Below are 8,841 nucleotides of genomic sequence, written 5' to 3'. Positions count from 1 at the left end.
CTATATTTACTGAAACTGATGCACAGATATTGAGACAATAGCTTTCAAAGAAGGTAACATTTAGGTTTACATTGTGATTTATATTTTAGACTATATGATTTTCTAAATTTTTAGTTATGTCTTACATTATGATTTACATTTTAGCCTATCAGCCCCTATATATTTTTGGTGTAATTTTGCACTTGTGTACTTTTGTGGAACATTTATAATGCTCACACCGTTACACTGGTTCCTTCTATTCAATACCTCTTTCCACCACCCCTTAGGGTCCACAGTGACAGTCAATCTTCATTGCTTAAAGGACCATATTCAGTGTTACTTGTAACAGTGTTGAGGGTTTGACATGTTCAACTGCCCTAATGTACTGGGGGTCACCATATCTCTTGAGAGACACAATACCCTCTATTTGAGGGCATCAGGCCTCCCCAGGATGTGGTTATACCTTCACTCTTATTATATGGGTCTCTATCCAATGATGTAAACCACTTTGGCAAAATGAGCGTTCACATATTCCCTAGGAGCCTGTCTTGCATCAGATTATCCCCTTTAAGCATCTTAAACAGGTAACCTTCCTTATTATATTTTTGAAAACATTTTCTCAGCATTATACTCTCAACCAAATACCTGACAATATCCTATGTTCATATGTTGCCTCATCCTCCTCCCAATTTCTTGGACAATATTACCCATCTTCACATCCCAGGTCCCCATCAAGCCTGCAAAGGCCCACCCAAAGATAACCCTGTGCCCCCATTTTATTCCTTCCTTGTACAAATACTTACCTCCAGTTTATCATAGATTTCACCCATGTATGTGTCAGCTTACATCCTTCCTCTACCCCCCCCCCCATTTCATGTAAGCCTATCATCAAGTCTCTAGCTCTCTGAGGCAGCTTGGCTTATTTATTTCATATCATTGAGGTCATGTAGTATTTGTGCTTCAATGCCTGGGTTGCTTCACTCAACATAAGGTTCTCAAGATTCATCCATGTTATCATATGTGTTTGTAGTGTATTCGCTCTTAAAGCTGAGTAGTACTCCATTGTATGTATATAACACATTTTATTTATCCATTCATCTGTTAATGGGCATTTGGGTTGATTTCAACTTTTGGCAATAGTGAACAATGCTGCTATGAACATTGGTGTGCATATATCGGTTTGCATCCTTGTTTTCAGTTGAATTGCTTGGTCATATGGCAAATCTATGGCTAGTTTTTTGAGAAACTGCCAAACTGTCCTCCAGAATGGCTGGTTCCTTGTGCATTCCCACCAACGCTGGATGAGTGTCCCCATTCCTCCAAATCCTCTCCAGCATTTGTAGTCTTCTGTTTTTTTTCATAACTGCCAATCTAATGGGAGTACGATGGTATCTCATTGTAGTTCTGATTTGCATTTCCCTGACAGCTAGAGATTGGGAGGTTTTTTCTTGTGTTTTTTAGCTATTTTTATTTCTTCTTTGGAGAAGTGCCTGTTTAAATCTTTTTCCCATTTTTTAAATGGGTTGTTTATCTTTTTATTTTCAAGATATAGGAGTTCTTTATATATGCAGGCTATAAGTGTCCAGTCAGATAAATGGTTACCAAATATTTTCTCCCATTGTGTAGGCTCTCTTTTCACTTTCTTGACAAACTCCTTTGAGGTACAGAAGGCTTTAATTTTGAGTAAGTCCCATTTATCTATTTGTTCTTTTGCTGCTCGTGCTTTTGGTGTGAAGTTCATTAAGCCATTTCCTATTACAAGGTCTTGTAGATGCTTCCCTACACTGCTTTCCAAAGTCTTTATGGTCTTGGCTCTTATATTTAGGTCTTTGATCCATCTCGAGTTGATTTTTGTATAAGGTGTGAGATGGTAATCCTCTTCCACTCCTTTATGTATGGATATCCAGTTCTCAAGGCACTATTTGTTGAATAGGCCATTCTCTTCCAGTTGAGAACGTTTGGTGGCTTTATCGAATATTATATGACTATATATATGAGGATCTGTATCAGAACTCTCAATTTGGTTCCATTAGTCTTGTGTCTCCCCCTTGTGCCAATACCATGCTGTTTTCACTAATGTAGCTTTGTAGTACATTTTGAAGTCAGGTAGTGTGATTCCTCCAATTTTGCTTTTCTTTTTCAATATGTCTTTGGCTATTCAGGGCCTCTTTCCTTTCAAAATAAATTTTATAACCAGTTTTTCTAGTTCCTTAAATAATGCTCTGTTGATTTTTATTGGGATTGCTTTGAATATGTAGGTCAGTTTTGGTAGGATAGACATCTTAATAATATTTAGTTTTCCTATCCATGAACAGGGAATATTCCTCCATTTATTTAGGTTTTCTATGATTTCCTTGAACAGTATTAGTAGTTTTCTGTGTATAAGTTTTTTTTCCCATTTTTAGTTAAATTTATTCCTAGGTATATGATTTTATTGACTATTGTAAAAAATATTTGTTTCTTGATTTCCTCCTGAGCTTGCTCATTATTGGTGTACAGAAATGCTACTGATTTTTGCACATTGATCTTAAAACCTAAACTTTACTAAACTCATTTATGAGTTCTAGAAGCTTTGTAGACCTCTCAGGGTTTTCTATATATAGGATCATGTCATTTGCAAATAATGAAATTTTGAGTTCTTCCTTTCCAATTTGCATAAATTTTATATCTGGTTCTTGCCTCAGTGCTCGAGCAAGTACTTCTAAGGCAATGTTAAATAGAAGTGGTGGGAGTGGGCATCCTTGTCTTGTTCCTGATCTTAGAGGGAAGGATTTTAGGATTTCACCATTTTAAACAATTATTGCTGTGGGTTTTTCATATATACTCTTTATCATGTTCAGAAAATTTTCTTTTTTTTTTTTAAATATTTATTTATTATTATTATTTTTTAATTACATTTAAAAAAAATATGAGGTCCCATTCAACCCCACCGCCCCCGCCCCCCACTCCCCCCACAGCAACACTCTCTCCCATCATCGTGATACATCCATTGCACCTGGTAAGTTCATCTCTGAGCATCACTGCACCCCATAGTCAATGGTCCACATCATAGCCCAGACTCTCTCACGTTCCATCCAGTGGGCCCTGGGGGGATCTACAGTGTCCCGTAATTGTCCGTGAAGCACTATCCAGGACAACTCCACGTCCCGAAAACGCCTCCACATCTCATCTCTTCCTCCCGTTCCCCACACCCAGCAGCCCCCATGGCTACCGTTCCCACACCCATTTCACATTTCCTCTGTGGACATTGGATTGGTTGTGTCCATTGCACACCTATGTCAAGTGAGGGCTTAGATTCCACATGGGTACTGGATGCACTCTTCCCGCTTCTAGTTGTAAACACTCTAGGCTCCATGTTGTGGTGGTTGACCTTCTTCAACTCCATGTTAGCTGAGTGGAGTAAGTCCAATAAGTCAAAGTGTAGGAGCTGAAGTCTGTTGAGGCTCTGGGCCTGGGTGTCATATTATCAGTCCAGAGATTCAAATCCCCTACATATATCTTAAACTCAGCACCAACTACAATTCCAAAAAAGTAGCATGCAAGTTTTGTGAAAAGAGATCCCCTCTGAGTCCATTTCCATCACGCAGAAACACCAGCTCCAAAGAAGGGCCATCTGTCATGGCAGTGAACCCCTTCTGCCATGACCATAGAACCCGTGGGTCTCTTTATCCCTCAAAAGAACCAATACCTGGGGTTGTATCTACCTTATCTGTCTCTTAGACTCTGTTCAGTTGTACATAGGGGTATTCCTTCTGACAACCTCCAGACTCTTTTTTAGAGACTCACAGCCTTATAATCTCATTTCTCCTTTCCATTTCCCCCTTACATTAGGTCAAACCGCTTCCCGAAGTCATGTTATTATATGTAGACAGGTATATTCTGCTGTTCCGCATTGAATCTTTAATTCAAGGTCATTTTCTAGTTGCTTCTTCAGCTGGTATGTGGTAGTGATCCCTCGGTGTCAGGGAGGCTCATCCTCGGGTGTCGTGTCCCACGCTGGGGGGAATGCATCACATCTACACGCTGAGTTTGGCTGTGAGAGTGGCCACATTTGAGTAACATGAAGGCTGTCAGGAGGAAACCCCCAGGCACAATGCTACTCTAGGCCTTGTTCTTATTGCAGGTGCATAGGCTCAAAAGCGTAGCCATTAGTATCAAGGGCCCACTGTTGGGCCCTCCTTCCTTCCTGGTTCTTGCCGTTGCACCTGGAGGATTGCCACTGCTCTCCCAGGGCCCACAACATTGACCCCCTGGCCAGGAGCCCAGTACCCCCCCAGCTGTTGTTTTTAATTGTTTCCACTATGAGTATATATAGACATTACCATATACCCTGGGCATATGCCCTGTATAACTCCCTGTCAACCATATATATCCTGTCAATAACATCCCATATCAGTATTCCTCTGCTGCCATTGTTGAACCACTAGAAAATTTTCTTGTTTTCCAATCTTTTGCATTGTTTTTATCAAGAAAGTGTGCTGTATTTTGTCTAATTCTTTATCTGCTTCTATAGATATAATCATGTGATTTTTTCCCTGCAATCTGTTTATATGGTGTATTACCTTGTTTGATTTTCTAATGTTGAACCATGCTTGCATACCTGGAATGAATCCCACTTGGTTATTGTGGATAATTCACTTAATGTGTTGTTGAATATAGTTAGCAAGTATGTAGTTGAGGGTTTTTGCCTCTAGGTGAATTAGAGAAATTGGTCTGTAATTTTCCTTTCTTGTGGTGTCTTCGTTTGGCTTTGGTACTAGGGTAATGTTAGCATCATAGAATGAGTTAGGTAATGTTCATTCTGTTTCGATTTTTTGGAAGAGTTTCAGCAGGATTGGTGTTAGTTCTTTCCAGAAAGTTTTGTAGAATTCACCTGTGAAGCCATCTGGCCCTGGGCTCTTCTTATTTGGGAGGTTTTTAATGACGGATTCTATCTCTTTACCTTTAATTGGTTTGTTGAGATCATCAGTTTCTTCTTTCATCAGTATAGGTTACCTATGTGTTTCTAGGAATTTGTCCATTTCCTCTGAATTGTCATTTTTGTTGGAATATAGTTTTTTAAAGTATCCTGTTATGACAGTCTTTATTTCTCTGGGTTCAGAGGTGATATCTCCTTTCTCCTTTCTTATTTTGTGTATTTGCATCTTCTCTCTTTTTTTCTTTGTAAGTCTTGTTAAAGGTTTGTCAATTTTATTGATCTCCTCAAAAAACCAGCTCTTACTTTTGTTTAACTCTTCAAGTGCTTTCTTATTTTCTATTTCATTTAGTTCTGCTCTTATTTTTGTTATTTCTTTCTTCTTCCTGTGGGGTTAGTTTTTCTTTCTTTTCTTTCTTTTTTTTTTTACTAATTCCTCCAAATGTGCAGCTAGTTCTTCAATTTTTGCTCTTTCTTCTTTTTTTATGTATGAATTTATGGCTATACATTTCACTCTCAGTACTTCTTTTGCTGCATCCTGTAAGTTTTGTTATGTTTTGTTATCATTTTCATTAGTTTCAAGATAGTTATTAATATCTTTAGAAATTTCCTTTTTGACCCACTGTTTTTCTAAGTGTGATGTTTACTTTCCATATCATGGTGTGAAATCTTGGCCTCTTGACCTTGCAGTTTTCCAGGGTCACTCCACTGTGGTCAGAGATATTATTTTGTATGATTTCTATCTTTCTGAATTCATTGAGACTTTTTCTGTGGCCTAGTATGTATTCTATCTTGGAGAATATTCCATGTGCACTGGAGAAAAATGTATATCCTGCTGTTTTCGGGTGTAATTATCTGTGTATGTCTATTAGATACAGCTCCTCTAATATACTGTTCAAAGTTCTTGTTTCTTTATTGATTCTCTTTTGAGATGTTGTATCCTAAGTTGATAGTGATGTATTAAAGTCTCCCACTAAATTGTAGAGGCATCTATTATTTCACTTTGTTTTTCCAGTGTTTGCCTCATGTATTTGGAGGAACCCTTGTTAGGAGCATAAATATTTATGATTGTTTGTTCTTCTTGAAAGATTGTCCCTTTCAGTAATATGTAGTATCCTTCTTTGTCTCTCACAATTGTTTTGCATTTAAAGTCTATTTTGTCTGATATTTATATAGCTACTCCTGCCTTCTTTTGGTTATTGTTTGCTTGTAATCTTGTTTTCCAGCCACTCACTTTCAACGTCAATGAATCCCTGGGTCTAGGATGTGTTTCTTATAGACAGCATATATATGGGTCTTGTTTCCTTATCCAATCTCCCACTCTGAGTCTTTTGACAGGTGAGTTTAATCCATTGACATTCATTGTTATTACTTTCAAGGAATTATTTATGCTAGCCATATTTTGATTTGACTTGTGTTTGTCATATTTTTTTCTTTCTCTTTGTCTTTTTTGTTGCTCTTACACTCTCCTCCAACTCTGCCTCTCATGTTTTTTTCTTTCTTCCTGCAGACCTCCCTTTAGTATTTCTTGAAGGGCAGGGTTCTTGTTGGCATACTCATTCAACTTCTGTTTATCTGTTAATATTTTGAAGTCTACATAATTTTTGAATGCTAGTTTAGCTGGGTAGAGTATTCTTGGTTGGAAATTTTTTTTCTTTTAGTTCCTTGACAATATCCTACCACTGCCTTCTTTCTTCCATGTTTTTGGATGAGGAATCAGCACTTAATCTTATGAAGCCTCCCTTGTATGTGATGGTTTTCTTTTTTCTTGCTGCTTTTAGAATTTTCTCTTTGTCTTGAGCAGTGGATTATTTGACAAGTATATGTTGTGGGGTGGGCCTTTTGAGATTTATGGTGTTTGGAATGTGTTGTGCTTCCTGGACATGTACATCCATCTCTTTCAGTAGATTTGGGAAGTTTTCAGCCATTATTTCCTCCAACACTGCTTCTGTCCCTTTTCCCTTCTCTTCTCCTTCTGTGATGCCTATAATACATATTTTTGTGCATTTTGCATTTTCATTCAGGTCCCTAAGTCCTAGCTGAATTTTTTCTATCTTTTTATTAATCAGTTCTACTATCTGTTTGATTTCAGATGTACTGTCTTCCCCGTCGCTAATTCTCTCCTCTGCCTCTTCCTATATGCTGTTGTTTGATGAGACTGTATTTTTGATTTCTTGAACTGTGGTGTTCATCCCCATCATATCTGTTACCTTTTTGTGTATGTCTGCTATTTCCTCTCTAAGTGTTTTCTTCATATTGTTAATCCTTTCCTTTACTTCATTAAGTTGGTCTCTAATATATGTTTTGAGATCTTTAAGTACTTGTCCCATGTTCTGCTCCCCTTCCAGGTTTTCAGTTTGTTCTTTGGATTTCAGCCATGTTTTCCTCATTATTGGTTTGGTTTGTAGTTTTTTGTTGCTGTCTGGTCTTCATTTTACCTTGGTGGGTTTAATTAGTTCCTTAGCTTCCTTGTCTAGTCTTGGGGATTAATTAGTTGTTGTTCATGCATAAGTGTTATGTCTTCTCTTTGTCACTTTGTTTTTCTTACTCTATTTTCTTTTTGCTGTGTAAGTTCACTATGATGGATAATATTAGGGCCAGGGATAGCAAAATGTGTAAGAAAAGAAAATGTATAAAGTAGTATTGGTAATAAATGTTAACAGAGCAAAAATGTGAGATCAGGGAGAATGGCTATTAAACTCATGTAAGTTGTGTAGGGTTATAGCTTTAAGTAGCGTACCTATAATGAGACAGCCAACTGAATATGGGGAGGAATATAATATGAATTAAAAAGCCAGTGTTTTCATGAGAGAGGGAAAGAGAAAAGAAAGACAATATTATCTAGAATGGGTAAAAGACAGAAAACAGAACAAAGGTATTAGAAATTAAAAGTCAGACAATTTGAGTGACAAAGAAAGGAAGATGGAATGTAAGAGAAGCAGTTGATGAGGATGATGGTATGATGTGGGGAAAGGGAATAGTGTAGGTGGCCAAAATCAATTCACACAGAAAAGAAGAAATGGAGGATGAGGGAACACAGCAAATATGAAGCACTCCCTGTAGCTCCTATTGTATAAATAAAATAAAATATAATGAGAAGAAAAAGCGAGAAAAAAAAGAGAAGAGAAAAATGGGGGTGGGCAACGAAAAGGGGAGGAAATAAGCAAGAAAAAGAAAAGGAGAAAAAAAAAACTAAATAAATGAAGAAGGACCTTTAGGGGTAAAACAGGAGAAAAGACCAGGAGACAATGCAATATTAGCAACCAAGACAAGAAATAAAAAGAAAAAAAAAAACACACACACACACAAATGCCAAGCGCTAGGGTAATCAAGGAACTCAGATGGACCTCAGGGAGCTATGGATTCATGGATGGGAAGTCTGTGACAATGCAGACTCAAGGTGTGTGTGTGGAGCGTGGGCCATCAGGGTTTAGGGCACTCAGACCTGGGAACCACGCATCTGGTTAACAGGGGGCCTGAGAACACCACAGCACAACACAGCCTTCAGGGATCCCTGAAGCTGGGTGCCAGCCATAGGGGGAGGGGTCCCACCCACACCCTCTGATGTCTGTGTCAGAAACGCAAAATTCCACCTCTCACAAGAGTCTCTTCTGTCACTGTCTCACCAAATTGACATCCAGATACCTCCTACCATGAAAGCCCCCAAAACAGCTCACTGGGGTTGCCGCTGCCCTTCAAAGATTTCAGGGACCACTGCGGCTGGGCCGCCAGCCCTAGGGGGAGGGGTTCCACCTAGAACTTCTGACCTCCATGTCAGAAACTGTAAGTTCCACCTCTTGCAAGAATCTCTTCTGTCATTAGCTCACCAAATTAACATCCATACACTTCCTGCCCTGCAAGCCCCTGAAACAGCCTGCTCAGAGTTTGGGAACTCCCCAAACAACAAAGATCGCAGGGATCACTGCAGTCCAGCCGCCAGCCGCAGG

The sequence above is a fragment of the Dasypus novemcinctus genome, chromosome 30, assembly GCF_030445035.2.
Source record: "Dasypus novemcinctus isolate mDasNov1 chromosome 30, mDasNov1.1.hap2, whole genome shotgun sequence".
Lineage (NCBI taxonomy): Eukaryota > Metazoa > Chordata > Mammalia > Cingulata > Dasypodidae > Dasypus > Dasypus novemcinctus.
This window is presented reverse-complemented; position numbering follows the sequence as displayed.